The sequence below is a fragment of the Sinohyriopsis cumingii genome, chromosome 16 (assembly GCF_028554795.1).
Source record: "Sinohyriopsis cumingii isolate HCF-2022 chromosome 16, ASM2855479v2, whole genome shotgun sequence".
Taxonomy (NCBI): domain Eukaryota; kingdom Metazoa; phylum Mollusca; class Bivalvia; order Unionida; family Unionidae; genus Sinohyriopsis; species Sinohyriopsis cumingii.
The window spans coordinates 82,096,649-82,117,908 of NC_142976.1; the positions used below are offsets into that span (position 1 = coordinate 82,096,649).

The window sequence follows — 21,260 nt, forward strand, 5'->3', positions numbered from 1 at the left end:
AGCTATGTACCAAAGCCTCAACAAGTATACATACGCTGCAATAGGGCTACAAAACGGATACTAAATCTTTTTAAAAATGAAAATTAAAAAAAAACAATAAAGGAATGAATCAGTTTATAAAGGACTGGAATTACAAGAGTTTAATGTTGTTTATTCTGATTTTATCATGGTATAAATGGTCAGCTGCTAAGCCACACATGTGATTGTGCAACTGACAACTTATATCACAGGAAATGCAGAATAAACAACATTAAACTCTTAATTCACTCTTTCGTTCTGTAGATTTCATGCTTGCGGTAAGCCACAAATTTAAAGATCCAACACACAGTGATCCTTCAGTGAAAGCAATATAATTTTTCCACAAATTTCAGTAACACTGAAAATGTCATAGGACTTCTTCCTCAGACACAAAGTTAAGTCCCAATGAAAATATCATAGGAATTCTACCTGATCCAAAAATATAAATACCAAAATATCATAACTTCTTATTTATTCACGAATTCTTTAACATTCTTTTCCTCTAATTTTCAAGGCTACTCTTGCCTTAAAGTTTCTTAAAAGGCTAATGAACTGAAAGTTGGTGACGAAAGCCCGGACTTAGATGGCAAGTCTTAGGTCTGTTCATTGTCACTTGAGTGTCAGCGAAATTACTTATATTATAAAAAAAAAAAATACAGAACTTTATACCCACAAAAATAAGTGAATTCACCATTTGAAAATGAAAATACCTGAAGGGAATGTGGCAACTTAGCTCAAAATGGTAAGAGAAAGCACATTAACCATTTGAACTGTGCTACATACAATGTATTCCATAAAGCTCAATAATGGGTCCAATAAAGAGTACAATCATAATTTTTTTAGGATTGAGGACGCTCATTACACACATTTTCCCCCAAGATATCCGTCCTGGAAGTGACAGAAATTATTTTCCTACCTCAATTCAACTTACCCACACCAAGACGAAGATGTACCATATGCATCTGAACCATCCATCCGCACTAATCACACCTAGTAGTTTTTTTTTTCTTCTCAACTTCCTGTACTGGATCCTCAGTATTTTGCGTATCACAGCCTGTTGCTAACAAATCAGTTTCTTACAACTCGGCCATATAGCCTAGTAGACTCTTTACAACTCGGACATACAGATTAGTAGACTAGTGTATGTCAGCTGTTCTGTCATTGTTGTACCGAATAACCTCCCGTTATAACACTAACACCCGATACGTCTAACTTAACATCAGACAAATTTCATAGTTTGTGTATCCACCTGAACACAAAACACTATATCATACAATGGAAAATAATTAAAGTTATCTTTTTATACAGACAATGACCGAAAATTCATATTTGAATAAAAGAAAATACAAGTTTTCTTCGAAGTATAATACACTTTCAAAAAGAAAATAATGGACAGACTTAGCACTTGGACCTTAAATTAAAACTGCAGAATTTTTTGTCTTTGAAATCCATTACACAGTGGCAAACAGTCTTAATTAGATGCAGTCTTTGCTATTCAGTAGATCATTTGGATCTTTACAGGTGATGCAAGAGTTATTAAAATTTGACACACATTAGAGACTGGATATCCAAACTTCGCCAAAGATGTTGGTAAATATTTCCTGCGTAGAGAATGATTATTCTGCATCTGCATTGCTGTAAAGGAATAACAAACATGCAATGGTTAAACTAGTTAAACTATTTTAACATTTTAGTCACTTAGGGACTGAGCTCAGCATTCACGCTTTCTCTCGATGATGGCTGGTGTTGCTATGTCGATGGATGTCATATACATGAGGATAACTAATGTCGATATGATGTTTGTTGTATCTGCAATGAATAAATGCAAATTTTTCAGCCACACTTCACAAAGCCAAATTCTGTCAACCAGTTCTAAAATTTATTTTTTGGCTGCGCTTCGCTTGCATGCAGATGGTTCATCCTTCCGTGACTCACAAAAATTAATCACTCTACCACACCATCCCAACTACTGCTGCATTATTCATGATATCCGTGTTATATATGGAGTCAAGCTTCAAAGAAACCTTGTTAATGATATGGAACTAGCCAGTAATATTTCTTACATATTGCTTTGGCAATATTATTCAAAACAGCACCCATCTATCTGATTACCCGCTTCAAATGAATTTGCTTGTTCCACTTCAAGTACTTTACCTATGCAAATTAGCCTAATTGGCCCTCCTACAAAGGATTCTTAACAAAACATCACCAAAGCTTTAGTCAGTCAGTTAAGTAATGTGTGTATTGGTGTTGGTTATCGCTGACTGACTTAAGACATGATGATGGTTTTTTGTTGGACAAAAAGCAATCTAACTACTTGATTCCGAATGATTCAAAGACAACGTAATTTTAACTTCTTGAACACACCCCTATGGAATATTGGGCTTTATTAACTAGATGTCATTAACATGTAGGTTGCGAGATTTGTATAGTCATGTGACTCGGAATGCAAAAAGCCAGATCCAGGTCAAATTTCAGCAACGATGTACCTTCGTCTCGTCTGTCAGCGGATTAAAGACATGACGAATGCTATGCTCACGATTTTTTAGAAAATAAATCATATTTCTATCGATTTTATGCAGGTATATCTAGATGAAGAGTCGTTCAAGTTTGCTGGGCCGGCTAGTAAGCGGCTACCCCATGCAGACATCAAAACAGTGTCGGCGAATTAAAACTTTTCGATAGGGAATGGACTCGACCCTACACCCCAACATAAAAGTCCAAATATAAAAAATGGGGATGACAATGGTCAGAGGAAACGAACTATTAACTAGAGAGCCCAATATTTCAGACTGTAAGGGTAAGACTGTTCATATTGCCAAAAGAGTAAAACACTTTGGCTTAGAAATAGACTTTATGTGTTTAAATCCCTAACACCGCATTCTATTTACAGCAAATAGTGATAGCATTTACACTAAAATCGAACATGATTGTGTTTTGGTTGCTAGTAGAAATGCCATGCTTGATAATTTGAATGCAGATCAACTGGATGAGGAAATTTCAAATTTAGAAGAAATTTGTCTTGAAATTAATGACTTTATTTTTAATGGTACAATGTATCTTGAAAGAAAAGGTACAACTATTAGGAAGAGGTTTACTCCAGCTGATGCAAATGTTTATGTAGCTGAATTAAGAAAGATTTGTGTAGGTTCAACATCAGCCATTGTTCTATGTCATGTTTATTGACAATGTTGTCTGCGTTTGGAGCCATTCAAAAAAAAAGTAAGAGTTTTTTAATTGGTAAATAAAACTAAAATTAGTAAGAAAAGTGTACCGTTTGTTTAAATGAAGAGAATAACATTACGAAGGGGGATAATCTGGACCCTAAGGTATATTTTATGGAATATTACACCAAGATTCGGAGAGTCTGCCTAAATATCAGCATTTAAACACTTTCGTTGTGCTTTTTCATTTTGTTTGTGCATAACAGTTTTTTTTTTTGAAGAAATTATCTAGAGAAAGAGAGAGAGAGAGAGACCACTACGGTGGCCGAGTGGTTAGAGTTTCCGCCTCGGATACGGGAGGTCGCGGGTTGGAACCCCAGTCGAGTCAAACCAAACATATATAAAATGGTAATAATAGCTGCCTCGCTGGGCGCTCAGCATTAAGAGATTAATGTTAGGACTATTTGGCCTGGGCACCATGCTACATGTCTCTAGCATGACACCCCAATGGTAGACATCATTATAAACTGCCACACTGCAGACATTGTTACCGCTACGTTAAAAATCCAAATGACATACATACATACATACATACATACATACATACATAATGAGGACTTTGTATAGCGCCTAATCTTTAGAAGCTCTAAGCGCTTTACAACATTAGACAACACCTATAAGATAAAAACATAAATAAATAATGATATGATTACAAAAACAAACACCATGAAATTAGAAAACATTAAAAAAAACATGCTGAGAATATTTAAGGTAGGAAACATTATTAGGTCTTTAAGTTTGTTCTTGCAGTCGAAATAAGTGAGTTTTGAGAGCCCTCTTGAATGTGATCACTGTGTCTTTTTGTCTAAGTTCAGTGGGCAATTCATTCCACGTTGCTGGGCCCTGGTATGCAAAAGAACGCTGTCCATATGACTTTGTTTTAATAGTGGGAATAATGAGTATACGACTGTCAGAAGAGGAGCGTAAGTATCTTGCTGGTGTGTACACATGGGTGAGGTCGGATACGTATGTTGGACTAAAGTCCGACAGTGAAACGTAGCACAGAGAACAGATTTTGTGTTTGATTCTGGATCGAATGGATAGCCAGTGTAGGGTACAGAGCAGCGGAGAGGTGTGCTCTGATCGTGGTACTCTAAGTATGATCCGAGCAGCTGTGTTTTGAACTTTTTTTGAAGTTTCTGGAGCAGATATTGAGATGAACCAGACAGAATTGAGTTATAATAGTCCAGTCTTGAAAGTACTAATGAACTCACATACCGTGTAAACATCCATTCAGATAAAATTCAACATCTGACGTCATATATATTAATTGAAAATGTCCATGTGTCATTACACGTATGTTTTCAGAACATTGTGCCAGTTAATTATTTTCCCCTTTAGTCAGGTTGAAAAATAAAATCATAGACATAGGAATATCGTCTTGACACCATCTTACTTTTGACACTGACCTATTTCCCTCATGAACAGTTACAGCAGAAGTTTTTGTAAAAGACTTTACATTACAAAACTATTTTTCATTAACATCTCAAGTTACTGAAAATTCGTGGTTCAAGTACACATTTTTATAAGCAGGCACGTACAGTACGAAGTAACATGGGTATATTACCCAGCCATTATAACGATTTACTAATGGGAGAGACGGGTAAAAAAACATGAGCGTCTCCTTGAATTCTTTGCACTGTTGTTGTTGTTGTTGTAGGGTTTAACGCCATTTTTCAGCACACGATAGGCTATACATGGCGGCCAGTATTAATGGTGGAGGAAGAACCCGGGATCTTTGTACATAAATGGGTTTTTAATGCAGAACATATTTATGTTCAAACTTCACTTACAATTACAATATTTGAGTGCACGTGATGTCACAAAATGATAGACATCAGAATTGTAGTATGCGACTTACAAGAACCACAGTAAATTCATACCGTTTATGCAACTGTGTAATTTTAAAAAATTCCTGGTAAGTATAATTTAATCTCGCAACTGACTGGCTTTGCACAAAGCTTATCTGTGAATATATCATTCTACTCTTGGTAAATTATTATGTTAGCAATGCTTATAATGCGATCAATCAGAAATGGCTCGCTGTAAAGAAATGTACTTTATAAAAAATCTCTCTGACTCTTTCATCAGATGGAAACTGTTTGGGATTGGAGACATTTAAATGCTGAAATTAACTTGCAGGTTTGAGTTGTCAGTATTTTTCATCGAAAAGGATCATATGTGATGATTACACAATACGGATAAAATTATCCTTGCAAATCTGTGTCTGGGGAAAGAATATCTTTTTCATAATATAGTAGTGTATGGTGATTAACGTGACAAAAAGGAAACTATATAACAAATGTCCCATTGTCAGGATTGATATAATATAACTGAAACACCCAAGCAAATACTTCACTGCTGTACTTTGCATTCCCTGTTAATGCTATATCGCAAACGCCTTTAAATGATGACTGCTTAAAATAGTCCTTAAAGTAGTTTGCAGCACAATGCAAGCATATTGCAGAGTTTTTATAACAATTCTAAGGAAACACGTTACAAGTAGTACACTTGTTATTTTACATATATTTTCTTTGTTTCTACACGAACGAGGTTCCTGAAGAGAAAACGAGTATCGGAAATTGACTTCCTTATAAAATATCTTGCACATAGAATTTATGACATCCACTAATCCTTGTGTGATAGCAGTTTCGATCCGAATTATAACTTCTAACAAGCAAGCGAAAATTTAGTCTCACCTAGTAAGATTGCTGAGCAATACAGGGTTACTCTGAGGAAGCCACTCGTAAGTTGGCGGTAAAACTTAGACAGGACATTCTAAGGAAAGACAAAGCTTCGTAAAGGTCAGTAAGTTATTTGCTCGATTTTTGCAGAATATTACGGCATTGTAATTGTAATTATGTGTAGTATGTATACTTAATTAATATGATCGTTCAGTACGTATAATTACCTTTGTAGTGTTTAATTTACATGCGTATTTGAGAAATGAACTTGAGTATTATGTAGAGAATTATGTAGATTGTTAGCTTGTGGTCAGAATTAATTTTGTAATTCGCTATTGGGTTACTTCGTATTAAACTAGTGCATTTATTCATGTGCTATGTTAGATTTTACACATGCTTGAATTGTGAATTTAAAAAATGGATAAAGTGTGTAAGATTAGTTAATATGGATGTACGGATATATCAGAGCATGGATATTTGAAAATTTGTGTACTTTGTATGAGTTGTAATGTAAAGAAATGTGTCTGATTGCTGTAATATTGTTTAGTATAATGGGATTAGGAATATGTACTGATGTGACATAATCTATTGATGTATATATGAGAAGTAACTGATACCGTGCTTTTATTACAACGTTGTTTTACCATACAAGAAAGTAGGAGTATCTGGATGTGAATGAATGCGTCACTGAAGAAATTGAATAACCGTTATCTGATGATAGGCTGGGTGTAGTGTAAGATGAGAGGGCTAACGAAATATTGTACTGTCCTTGTGTTTTCACAAGAAGCTTTTTGGGGTACATAACTCCCGGTTCAGTTGAGTCACGAGTCTCTAAGAGGTGAGTCGGACATGAGCCTAGCAGAGCCGTCGGATTCGACAAGTCTAGTCGGTGGAGAGAGTCGAGGAGGAGGAGGAGGAGAAATAGGAGTCGAGGAGGAGAAAGTGGAGAAGGAGGATGAGTATCGAGGAGTCGGTGAAGAAAAGGAATTTGAAGAAAGTCGGGAGAAAGATGAGAAGGAACAGGAGAGAAGAATACACGGATGAGTAGAATACAAAGACAGGTGGAAAGCTATTTCACACTACTAATCAAATGATGCAATAGACTCTCACAGGGTCGAGCGGAAGGAGAGTTCTAGGGAAATTTTACTATTTGACTATTGAATTATCATTAAATTGTTATTCGTTGAATTTCGCTTTTTTGTATATATTCAATCATTTAACTGTCGGCATTGCTGACTGGGGCTCAGAGCTTTACATCTATCTTTCACTAATTTAACTTCCAACCAAAATCTAGTCTGGGTGGGACTTCTATAATAATTTTAATAAAATATTGGGAGCACCCTATCCCAACCATAACATCTATGACAGTGGTGGCCTAACAACCCGTCACGTCACAAATGTAATAAATGCGTCTTTTCTTGTATTGGCAGGTCCATGATGTTCATGATAAGTATATATTTTAAAATATATGTTTTTATTGGACAGACTAGATCGACCATATCTATCTGGCGCGTCTGTCTGTAGATTAAATATAGAAACAGGTATATCATTGTATACCTGTTGTAACTTGACCTATCCTGGTGGTGTGGTGTCATCTATAATCACGAGAACTGCACGAGAACCAGACTCCCAGGACTGCAGATCTTGTATTACCTGGATTTCAACCAAACAGCTAAAAAAATCAACATCGGATCTTAACCATGAAGTAGTTGTTGCCGCTGCTTGACTCCCAGAGATATGCATCTTTGCTTGACGTTCACAAACACATGCTGTAAAGAGCTCTTCTATCTATGTCCTGATTTCAATTCGCTTCGACTTAATTTTATCCTCATACAGTTCTGCTGTGTCCAGTACTTTCATTAGTCTTACAGACACCGCTTCATAATAATCAGGAACTTCCATTATGAAGTCTGAAATATGGTAACAAATAAAATAACTTAAAAATCTTTCATATTTTTATTTCAATTTCTACAAGCATTAAATACTTTATCATCAGCGATTTAAATCTTTCTCTCTTTCAGTTTTAAGGGACCATTATTCATTATTGCGCTTAAATAAAATAATATCGACAATAAAATTAATAATAATAATAATAATAAGAAGAAGAAGAAGAAGAAGAAGAAGAAAAAGAAAAAAGAGAAAATAATAATAGTAATAACAGCAACAAAAATAAGAATAAATAATCAAGAAAGCGTAGAATAATGAACATAATAAGAACAATTAAGATGGAGATAAGGCAAAATAGTCAAATATGATTATTTTAGTAGTTGTGTGTCGCTTTTTCAGCTATCATTGCAAATTTGTTTTTTCATTCTTGGTGGCAGTTTTTTGGTTATAATACCAGTAATATTAGTATCTGCGGAAATGGCAACACTTTGCTACTAAATTCGTATTGTACTGTCCTTGATTCGCATTATTAACTACAATAAAATATCATCGTAACAATGTCCTATAAAAGTAAATGAATAATGAATTAATTAGTTATTCACTTAGTGACTCAAATTAATCAGTAGATCACTTGGACCTCAGTTATACTTCTCAAAACTTGCACTTGTCAAAACATTTTTACTATACCATTGTTTTATTTTGAGATTATGTTTTTAACTGTCTTCTTTTGTTATCCTTCTCTCAGTCACAAAGGTAGTAATGCTAGTTGACTGCACATCCGGATCTGGCTGTTGGTATCCTAGTTTATTGTAGGTCGTCCAATTATTAACGTCAGGTTCCTGAGAAATAATGACGCGTGACAACAGTTCGCATCAGAAATAATGAGAGGCAAAGTTAAGTACAAGCCAATTCCTAAATTTAGTTTATGCTCAAAAATTTAAATAATGGTTATTCTTGCAAAATTTACAAGTAAGCAGACTTCGTTGTTAAGAAGATTCATTTTAATATGAACATTGGGTATACAATTAGTTTTTAATTTGATTTTTCAAAATATATTTACAATAATTTTTACCTACCTAATTCATTGTTTCTTTCTCAGTTCGTCGTATTATATTATTTGTGATTATTTTTATTTCTTCTCCCCTTGTCTTTTCTCTCATGCAAACTATCTTTTCTTTAATTTTGTTTTTGCATCATTTCTTTCTACGTTTGCACGACTGTAATCACTATATTTTAGATAGCATGAGGATAAAGGATGTTGGTAGGATGGACGAGCATTAAGTTGTATTAGATACTAAATACGCTGTACAATATGAAAATACTAAGACCGCAAAGTTTGCCAAAATTTCTAAATGTGTACAGAGAATCCAAAACCTGAAACGATGCTGTTTCTTAATAATAATTAGAATGTCAATTTTCCTACATAGCTGATAGCTGCTGTAATTTGCTTACCGTACCATATGCAACGTGCAAATGTTTCATTCCCTCTACGTGTTTTGCCACGCATTTTTACGTGTTTGAGTTTGTAAGACACGTCTTTGTTGAATATATCTGAAATTTCAGTCAATTATCTCGTGAATAATCATGACAGTGTAAAGTATGATTTTAGACCACCAAACATAAGCCACATAGCAGCAGCATATTTCACTAGACCCAGCCTTTGGGTGGAGTTGGGAGGAGAGTTGGTCGGGGCAGGCCGTTGGTGATTATGGTAGCCTAGAAATAAGTCGGCGACTATCACCAGTACACCAATAAGCGATGTGTTGTGCTCATGGGATATCGTCATGCCATTCGGCGTGTATAATTAGACGGTTAGTTTGGCTTCATAGTTGCTTGTAGCCAGATCAACATTGCTGTGTGGTAGTTGCTGCTTTATGTGAGATACATCCGGATGGGATACGATATGCATGCGATGCGTATTACCACTGCCCACCACATCCGACGATACCGTCGGAGTCACTTCCCAAAGAGATGGAAGAATTTATATTACATCATGGAACGAAAAGCTTTCAAGGAATAAATGCTTTAGAGCACGCGATAGCCGCACAAGGACCAGCCACATCAGGCAACGAGTGATAAACAGCACAATTAATAAGAGAAGATACCATCATGAATTATGGGCCCGGATGACCTTAGGCCGTACAACCCTCTATGGGGGAAAGGGACTTTAACACTTACTGCGTCATTCGTTTTCAAATATACAGTGACGGGACCCGACTCCTGACCTGTTGGAAGTTTGGAATAGGGACTCATCGCGGTTGCAACTGATGTGTAGATGTCACCAGGCCAACAAATTCAGACGCATATAAATGAAGGAGTTGAGATACATATAAATGAAGGCAAGCCGACATCACAGAGGACCTTATAACCAAGGCCAATCCACCGCGCAAGACGGCCTATTCCAATTTTAGAACCACGCTGGACGTATCTCCGCCTGACCTCACAACTTGCCCATTTCAAGAAAGACCAGGCACAGTAGCATACATCACATTACATTAGTGAATAGTTAATTATACTGGAAGCCCGAGTATACAGAATATGTAATGGCGCATTTCAGGCATATGTGTTACCATTGTCCGGCTACTGTTCTCTGCTGCCGTATTCTATCAAGAACAACATCCTTACAGTGGTTCCACATATGCGCATACAGTTACTATTGATGCAAATGTCTGGTTTTATTTGTGAATAATACGGAAAATGAAAACATTTTGTTGACGTCAAAAAGATTTTCAGTTGTGAATTCAACACTTTCAGATAAGACAACTAGTGCCAAGTAAAAAGAAGCGGGTATAGAGCTTATCGATTTCACTATGTTTGTGGGGTGTTTTGTAGACTGGTTAATATTTATGCAATCAATTATGTAAGTTTTAGACAATTTACCATTTATAGAGAAATTATGATCACCAATTGTAGTTTTGCCAAAAGTATTTAGAAACGTTATCGTCCAGATTTGATCACTTTGGTCTCTACTGTCATGCTTCATGCTGATCACCCCTCGTCATTTTGTGTCCCGTCAATTTCATTCGATAAAAGTTTAGGAACTTTATGTTTTGGATTTTAATTAGCCTGTGCCTACCTTACCATAGTTTCAATTGTATGTGTTCTGGAGGAATTGTAAGTAATTTACATTATTTAAATCACCTATTGGACTTTATATATGCAAATTTAGATGGTAACATTAATATTTTGCTCCTTAAATGCACAATATGACAAGGATGATAGTATATTTATATCTTAAATTAAAGAGAGATACGTCGTGATAGGCAAAGTGGTATCTATTGATTAAACCGATTTATTTTAATATTTTTCTAACTTTATGAAATGAAGTTTAAATACTTGAATGCTGCTTGAAAACCACCGTTGCTGTTACTGGTGAACGTGTACAAGCAGAATAAGTTAACAGTCAATAATATAATCTCTGACAAGCAGAGCTATTCACACCTTTTGTTTACGCATTCTACTAGTGTACGTAATTCTACCAAGTTAATCAAGAGTGGAAATAGGACCCATGATACCAATTATATCGATAAATGGGAACCAGTCTAGACATAGGCGACCCTACATCAGGGCTTGCATGAGTTTGGTTGATAATGAGAAGTAAAATTTTAGTAAACATAATCTTTTGAGAGCTTATCTTCCTTGTAAGAGAAAATAACAGAGACAATGTTTTATCGATGTAATTTCAGTCCTTTTGAAGACTTTGGGACATTCATTTCTTATATTAGCACCTTACCCTTGAATGCCTTACTAGCGAAATCGAAAACGCGTGTTGAGAAAAATGGCTCGGGACATATCATTTCTTCATACAGAAGCTTGCATCAAGGACAGATCTATGTTCAAAAACATAGGTTTGATCATGGATATCATAGTGACTTTATATCACTGTGTTTCCACACGTTTGCTATGGGAGTTGAATTGGTACTATGAGTCTTTCACACTGCTTGAATGAGCTAATCAACATTTCTTTTAGAAGCACGATCACTTATCGATGGATACAATAATGTACTGGAGATTGTGAAATTGTGTTGTTGATGACATATTTTTGTGTAAGTGTACTCGCAGAAAACGAGACAATTTCAGCGCGCAGCCATATATTATACAGAAGCATGGAAAATTATCGCCCGTTCCTTGCCACAACACTACCAAGATGTAAAATATCCCATTGATATGAATATATTTTTCTATAAAGTGAAACTGACATTTTGGTTAAACCTGATAGTTAGCCCTTAATGTACAAAAAAAAAAATAATGAAAAAGAACCAAAATGGTTTCTAGGATAATGACTACTGGAGGATAAAACAGAGATTCAGGAGATGTCAAAACATGACCCGAGTATATTTTTTGATAGTGATGTTTGTGCATATAATGAGGTCCATTGAACAATACTACCGGGCGTATCAATAAAGATTTATGTAATACACTCACTAATTTAAATTTTTATATAATTAAATCAAACGTTACTGAGGTATTCAGTCCTCGTGCATTATTAGGGATCGGTTGAAAACAGACTTACCTTAATAAGAATAATTTTTGACTTGCTTTTATGTTGAGGTCACCTGGTGAAACCGCGATAAACAAAATGGCGAAATAGTCTCTACCTGGATATATGCAAGTACTTGGAGATACAAATGATCCATATTTAGATTGCGCAAATGACAGTCAGTCAGCCAATATAATGTGGCAGCCAGCAAGAACAGTAAAGTCCGGTCAGGTATTCAAGGCGATATGTTTCTATTGACTTGGGTAAGGTAGATAGTCTAGAACACGCAAAGCCTTATCGGTAAATAACAGGTGGTCTTATTTTTATATGTCTGTTTGCGTTTGAAATCTATAGGTGAGCAAAATAGAAAATTTAAATTATATTACGAGATTTACAAATCATAAACGTCTACTTTGTACATACATACATAAATACACACAGACAGTCAGTTAATCCATCGATTCATCCATTCACCTATCCATCCCTTATAGTCAGAATTACAGATAGAGATATTCCTCTTACCATCGTTGTTCTACGCCTGAAAACACCATTATTAACACACAGGAATTACTCCATCGTAGTTCTACACTATAAAAAAACAAAAACAACAAAAACTTCTACTTTCTGGGGAGGCACCGCAGACTTGAACTGTTTAAATTTCGCTATGAAGGTGTATGTCTTGGTTCTAAATTTTCTGGAAGTTCGCTCTTGCGTCTCGCAAATGTGGTAATAATTTTCGGGAGTTACTGACTGACTTTCATTTTAGGTAGACTCTCCTCTTGGTATTGGGGCAGGCGTACAGGAAGTTGATTCAGGCTCGCGCATGTCGCTTTCAAAATCGCTTTCATGGATTTCAGCCAACACCTCTTCTCGTGTGTGAGGCGATACGTCACGTTGTTGCTCTTTCTTTTCCGTTCTCATTGATATAGTGATATTGTTTCATCTTGATTGCAAAATTTCATTGATTCAGTTTTAGACGCAACGGGCCCCTATGTATAGGGCTAGTGCCTAGCCCTAAGAGCATCCAAACGGTCAAGATGGAAGAGTCAACACACCTTACCTTTCATGCCAGCGATTTGGCACAACAGACCGCTCTTGCAATCAGAAAGTTTAGACATTCTGCAGTTTACTTCAGAGAAGACGACGGACTACTCGTCCTTACGAGATAAAAGTCGAGAGAAAGGACATTGGGCTCAGAATGCCCGCAATTTCAAAACTAAGGAACGGCAGGAGAAAAGAGAGGCAAAGGTCAAGGTACTTGTTATCATTGTCAGGAGAAACGACATTGATCTTCAGAGTGCACATTGAAAACAGAGAACAAATAAAAGAAGCAAGAGGAGGAAGCGGAGAGGACATCAGAAGATGAAGAATCCATTCCCGTCAAGAAATCCGAGGAATCGAGACCACGAGAAGAAATAGAAGAAGAACCATGACAGAGAAGAAATTCACAAGGAGATACAAGTGTTGAAAGAAGAAGAAGTGGACTTTATTGATGTGTTGTGAAATGTTCATTGCGATTCAAAAAAAAAAAAAAAAAGAGAATGTACCTAAAATAAAACGTGAGTGCCTATTTGTCTTGATTTTGCAAACATGGGATAAACACTCACGCATTCACACACACGCACACTATTCAATCATGGGGAAAATATTTTTGATGGTGATAGCCAACAAGAACAGTAAAGTCAGGTCAGGTATTCAAGGCGATATGTTTCTATTGACTTGGGTAAGGTAGATAGTCCAGAACACGCAAAGCCTTAGTAATAAAAAGCAGGTGGTCTTATTAGTCTCAGGCTGCTTGCGTTTGGAATCTGTAAGTGAACAAAACATAAGTTCAAATAAAATTAAGAGAGTTACAAAATCATTATCGTCTAATTTGTACATACATGCATAAATACAGAGAGAGAGAGAGAGACAGAGAGTCAGTGAATCAATCTATTCATCCATTCATCTATCCGTCCCATATAGCCAGAATTGCAGATAGAGATGTTCCACCCATTGCTGTTCAACGCAAGAAAACATTTTTATTCGCGCATAGGAATTACTCCTTCGCAGTTCTACACCGTATAATTCAAGGACATTGTATTTTGTGATAGCTAGACTACGTGATTTCAGTTACGTGACTTATAACAATCTATTTCTTCTATAACAGGGATGCACGACCTTTCTCGGCTAAGGGCCAGATTGCATTTTCTAAGAGCACTCGAGGGCCGCAAACACTATTTCTAAGACCACTAAATGCAATAATATAATTACTGTTCACGGGCCAGATTTCTGTGTTGTTTTAATTTGCCCAGAGAGCCGGACAGAACACGTTCGCGTGCCGGATCCAGCCCGTGGGCCACGGGTCGTACACCCTTGTTCTATAATGGGATTTGTTTTGCATCTTAGTTTGTAATATAACTGATTTTTTTCTCTCTGAAAATCTGTCATTCGTGCTTATCAGAATTCATTTGAACTATTCTTTTGACCAGAACTTAATTTGGGCTGGAATTTATTTGTTCAAAATATTTAATTTCAATGATCATTTTCTCTGGAAATATAAATGTGCTCTGATAACTTTCGTGGAAACAGAGACTTAGATGTAAAGTGAAATACAAAAAAGGATATATTCTCGGATCGTATCCTTGTGATCCAACAAAAGACTGTTGGCACATCAGGATTATACAGGTCACCACATGCACATTGCACATCCATACTTTCAGCTTTGGACTTATATTGGACTTCTACTAAAGTTTCTTTCTACCTTTAAATTATTAGGATTTGTGTCTGTAATTCTATGATTATTTCAGGATTTCATTGGCAATACCGTAATTTGTTTTCAGTTTTACTTTGTATGCTAGGGAAATAAATTATTTGTTGAATTTTACAAAGCTTGTTGCTTTTCGCTCTTTTCTGTTACTTATTTTAAGAGAATAGAATCGTAACACACACATGCACACACACTTTAGTTTCTTATAAAGTGATTTAGATTGAACTCATGATGACATCTATATCCGATTTACGATACCTAAAACAAATGTGCCATAGTCACAAGAAATCTGACGTTAGTTTTGCAATTTGTTCAAATACTTGTAAATTTAAAAAAATCGTAGAACGATTCTTCTTCAGTTGGTATATAAAAATCTTGAATTGAATTTGTTAGTTGTTTGTATATGCTAGTTTTTGTATATGTTAGTTGTTTGTATATGTTAGTTTTTGTGTATACGTGGTCCTATTTTGACGCTGAAATGTGTTATGAGAAAATTTCTAGCGCAGGATCTACCGTTTTACGAAGAAGAAAATAACAGCACACTAAAAACAGACCTTCTGCTTTACAGTAAACAAATAAGGTAACCTGAGCATGTCTCTCCCTCCTCTGCGCTCATTGACGTCAAAGTGGTTACTACTTATTTCTTATTCCCGATTGAATAAGGAATAAGTAACCAGTTACTTATTCCAGATCCACCTATTATACATACATTTGGGTACTTATTCCTTATTCACATCCAGTTGGGTATTCATTCTTTATTCACAGTTCCATAAGTAATTGGTTATAACTTACTTATTGAAGATTAAAAGCCTTCAGAGTATGCATTGGTGTTATTCTAATCCAATTAGAGAAATAAGAGTGTTCTTTGTTGACAGCTATATAAAGCTGACTAGAGACAAATCACGGACTATGTGGAGGAAGAGGTTAGGATATTGGTGGGTATACATAATTAGTAATTTGAAATAGGATTAATTAGATGTGTTAGATGTTTGGGCCGCGTCCTGTTGTGCATGGTGCGAACTATTAATATTTGTATTCGAAAAGCTTACTAATGATTCAAGTAAACGTGAAACCATAAAAAACATACAAGTGTGAAATTGGAGATTTCTCTGCTTAGAGAATAATTTTTTCAAGTATCTCCGGGTTTAGGAAGCCGTTAGTTGACATCGAATGTTGTCTTGAAGTCCTTGGAACTGGGTAAACAAGCATACTGGTAGGTGTATGAATCACGCTCAATGTGAGTCAAATCTAATAATACTTAGCGCGAATTAAACCCGTACCTAAACGATTTTGATTGTAGCTTCTGATGGACAGTTTCTATTCAGGAATCTGTTCCAACATAAACCAACGTCATCAAAAGAATTCCAGAAATTGGGGCTACATAAAAAGGGGGGGGGGGGGCGTACAACATACGCGGCAAGAATATATCTCACACAGGTGGGCCAATACGTATTCTCGTTAAAGAGTTTTGAAATGGACTTTTCAGTGACATTTTATCTCTACGGGTTAGTGTCGAGCCACGAAAGAAGTCCTGATGAATCTCGTCGAGAGGAATCAGCGAAAAAAAAGGGGCAATCCATGGGCACCGGGCATGAAAAAGACGCACAATTTGGATCGATTGAATAGATTGTAATTATTGAACCCCTAACTAGAATATATTGATTTCAACGCCTCTTGGATAATATGTATTTTGGGATTCTTCCAAATGATGGGAAAGTTTAAACAAAATTCGTCGACCCGATTTTTGGAATCTGGAGATTAATATATGATAGTTGTAACAAAATTCATAAGCAGATTACCTCTTCAGCCCATATTGGTTCCTACAGTTCACCACTACAATGATCTTGACATTTATTATTGTAAGGTATCTTCTAAACAGAGATACATTTGACTCCCCAAATCATTTTTGACGGTGTTTGTCTAAAGCAAGCGGAAAACTAAGCTGGTCTTTACGGATACCAGCAGTATTTAAAACCGTTACATCCTATGAACAGATTGCAACCAAATTTTGCCATGCTTGAACCCTTACTGGGAGAATTTTCATTTCAACCCCTGTTTGAAAGTCGATAAAGAGTAACCAATCCCAGCAGTAGGAAACCTTCGAAGAAAATTTAGTCGAGACGCGGTTAAATGAAAGAGGTCGGGCACAACACATGCGATCAGAAGATTACACCTTACGTATATAGCTGGGCCTCAACGTCTCCTCTTTAGAGAGTTCTGACAAATGTTATGTCTGAGCGACAGAGTCCATCCACGAAGAAAGTCCTGACGAATATGATTTAGATTAAAACGCCTCTTGGATATTATCTAAATAACAGAAAGATAAATTGAAAGAAAACACGTCGAGCCAATTTCGAGAAATTCTCGGTTAGATGAAGTTAGTCGAGCATAAAGCTTGACGTATGACTTTATATTACGTTTACATTTGAGCTAATACTTCCCCTATTTATACAGTTTGTAGATAGACCCATCTTTGATATTGTAATCAATTTGGCGTATCCGCCATTTGCATATAGATCTACATTGTAAAGATTTCATAGATCTTAGTGATCACTTGGTTGATTTTGGGAGATCGGTGTCCTCAGCCCGACTAATAAGCCGATTGATGTGGGAAAACGTAACAGATTGCATTGTTGTTGAGATTCTAGGATGGCATGGTTTAATTTTATAGTGAGATCAGGTCAGAGTCCCATAAATGTCCCTGGAGATGAGAAGTCCTTATTAAAACATACCTGTATGTAACGATTATGTGAGTCCATGTGCAGTATTCGTGATGGGTGACTGGTAAATTGTACTATAGAGTAATTCAGAAGGGACGGTTCCGTTGCCTGGAGACCCCTTGTGTTGTTCTTATGATGGTATATATCATGAACGGCGTTTGTGGGTGGCAAGTTGGGCGACTGCCCCAGGCCCCGCTCTTCAGGCCTAAGGTCGCCCTTATGAGTTTGTCAAGCTATATTCTCCGGTAAATTGGAAACGCTTATACAGGCCGCACGTAATACACGCAAAGTTGCGAAGTCAACTTAGTCAACTTAGCATACCAATTTGAGATACCGATACTCTGGCCCCGCGCGGTCATGGTCGGTCCTAGGCCCCGCGTACTCCTAACGCCGCCTCTGGTACATATGGTGCAAGGTTACAGAAGAAATGAGGTTCTAAAGCATGATTTTACTGGCCTGAGGTAGCGCAGGTAAAATAGTTCCTTGCATAGGATGTTTGAGTTGTATATTTTAAAGTGCTGTGCTAGTCCACATTACGTTTATTGATCCTTTTTCATAGTCAGAAAAGGGAGGGTGGAAGGTTGTGTTGATGCACTTGAATACATAATGTTTGGTACCGTTAACACTTGGATACAATATATCAATCCGCATATTCAATGAGTTGAAAAGAGCAATCAACCTCCATACAGATGACAAATTTCCTGGGGTAGAACAGTCTACATGTCTTTTTTCAATTCAGTTGAAAGCAATCATAGCCTGGTCTACTGTCTGTTCCGTTTGATCTAGGTGCAATTTAGCGTCACTTCAATACAACAACGGTACCGACATTTCAACCCAAAGTCATTTCAGCCCTAGCCAAAGGACAATTCGAACCCAGTTCATGCATTTTTTAAACAATAATTAGCACATTGCTAATGGTCATTCACACTAATCAGACAAATATTCACTGATGTCTGGAAGACATAGTGACACACTGCTAAATCGCCGCAAAAAATATTTCAACAGTCAATTAAAATTAAACTCACTTTTATTAAACTACTGGATGCACTCTAATTTGAATAAAAAGAAAAGCAGCAGAGAGACTGAGCCCACCAACTATTTCGTCAAACAGAACCTTCTATCGAAAACATTCTTGATAGAAGATTTGTCTTCACAAAATAAACCCTTCTGGTCAGAAAACACTGATAAATAGGCTTTCTCCGCTGACCAGAAGGGTTATCTGATGAAAAATATCTACCTGTATAACTACTTCTCGATACAAGGGTCTACTAGACGAAACATTCGGTGGCTCAGTCTCTCTGCTGCTCAAAATTCTAGAATTTTTAATGCTTGCATTTCTGGAAAATCCTTTAGGATTTCTAACTAAAAATTGTATCTAACCCAACTCGATACCGTGTCCGAGGATCATGTAAATTTATCGTTACAAATCCGTGTGGTTTTGCTTGAGCACGACTAAAGAAATTTCTGAATTTATTTATGTCCATGTCACCGCTGCACCAAGTCTGATGTATATTTCGTAACGTGTGTGCGTCAACGCCGTTAAATACCGCAAGAACATTACAGTTATCTCTGATCACTTTCGGAATTTGTGTATATCGTTGAGTTACATAAATCACGTCCGTGTTTTTATGCCTGCCGCGTGAGAATATCCTGGCAGGGTTTGATTGTCGTCGCCGTTTCTGCTGCTGTGAATTAAAAATTTAAGTTAACAATAATGGCCAACATTGGAGAAGCACATTCCTCTAGACTAGCTCGAGAGCGACTAGAAGCAATAAAAACATTTCTTCCTGTACGAGAACGTGTAAGACAAAAATTACAAGCATGGCAGCAAGCACAAGTTGAATTTGCAACAGGTGCAGAAGAATTATTTAAACCCGTCACAACAGCTACTGAAAAAGCTGCGATGGTCACTGAAAGAGCTTTACTGGGAGAACCCAAGGATGATATCAAAGAGGTAAAGGAACGAAGAAAGGGTATTCTTCCAGTGTTAAAACAAACCGCTGAGCGGACTGAAAAGATTGCAAAAAGAACCAAACAAACAAAAAAGATTTTACGAGATCTTCCAACTGATATAGTTGCAGCTCAACCTCCACCCACCGTTGTAGCTCAACCTCCATCCACCGCTGAAGAAGTCACTAAAGTCGCCAAAGCTGCTGCGCCCAAAGCAGCAAAGAAAATTGTTGAACTAACTGCAAAATTTAATCCGAGTTTTATTAAAGCCCTTAAAAACAAACCAGAAGAAAAATTACCTGAATTGATATTAGATGGTTTATATGAAAAAGGTAAAAATTTAAACGAGAAATATGAGTCCACGAATGATACAAATTTTGTTAAATGGGCGTATCGTGTATACTACGACAAGAAAACGGTCAAATCTAACGACGACAGATTTGCAAAACTTATAAATGCAATGCAGGAGATTGACAAAAGTAGACGACAAGGACTTCCACCTCCCCCCTATTCACCGCCATTGGAGGATCGTCCAGATGAAAAAGATGATGATGTTCTCGAAGATCTTGGCCTCTATGAAGTTACAGGTAGTGGTCTTGGTGGTCACATTACTTGTCCTGATAATATCATCAATGATGTATCACGGCTAGAAATTCTCTTAGGAGGAAGGCGTGCCGGAAATAACTCACCAGAAATAATTAATGAAGCGGCTGATATCTGTCAGCGATTATTTCAAGGCGGCATCATGGATATTCACATCTATCGAGAACTTATTGATGAACTCGTGGACAGCGACTGAAAGTCGCCGCGATTGAAAAGTCGTCGCGATTAGAGAAATAACTAATTAAATAAAATGATCGTACACAATTCTCATCGTAGACCAGTCATGGTCAGGGTGGTAAATTCACGAGTACCCGTATACAGGATGACTTATGGAAACGGATTAGGCGATGTTGTTCAGGTTTATTTGCGAGAATGGCACCTAAAGCAATACCGATCGCAAAACAATTATCAATGAAAGCCATTGATGTTATTAAAGATAAAGCTACTGGCGCTGTTGGTAGCGCTGCCAGTAAAGCATTCCTGGCAATCAAGGTCAGACTAGCACGACTGATACGTAGAAAACCTCCGCTAGTAAAATTACCAGCCACCGCAGACATGCCAGCAAATGTTAGTAAAGTAATAAATGAAGCCGCAAATCAAAAACTAGCAGCCTTGATAAATCAAGGGATAAATCCTGAAGAAATAAACACAAGTTTGGTGGCGGGAAGTGGTCTTCGTTTTAGACGATAACTTCTATAATAAAATGTTTAAACGGGAATCCGATCCAGCATTCGACATAGACGAACCGGTTCTTAAAAATGAATCAGTGCGTGATTATCAGTATTATTCTTATGACGCACGAGAACCAAATAAACAAGGACGAATTGAATTGCAAGTTCGGGATACAAGTAGATATTTCCTGCCCGCTGAAGCATTTATTGAAGTAGAAGGTGAAATTATAAAAAGAGATGACACAGAATACAGACCTGATGTTAAAATCGGTTT

At 36.7% G+C, this 21,260-nt stretch overlaps 1 long non-coding RNA gene across 1 annotated transcript in view; it reads right to left on the reverse strand.

Annotated features, from left to right (window-relative positions):
• Positions 1–474: 474 nt before the first annotated feature.
• LOC149780898 (uncharacterized) overlaps positions 475–21,260 on the reverse strand; it is a 36,618-nt gene continuing 15,832 nt past the window's right edge. The window contains exons 2-3 of the long non-coding RNA XR_016414916.1: positions 7,484–7,836; positions 475–1,827 (exon numbers count right to left, since the gene is read on the reverse strand). This is a non-coding gene — a long non-coding RNA (uncharacterized LOC149780898). The remainder of the gene's footprint in view (positions 1,828–7,483; positions 7,837–21,260) is intronic.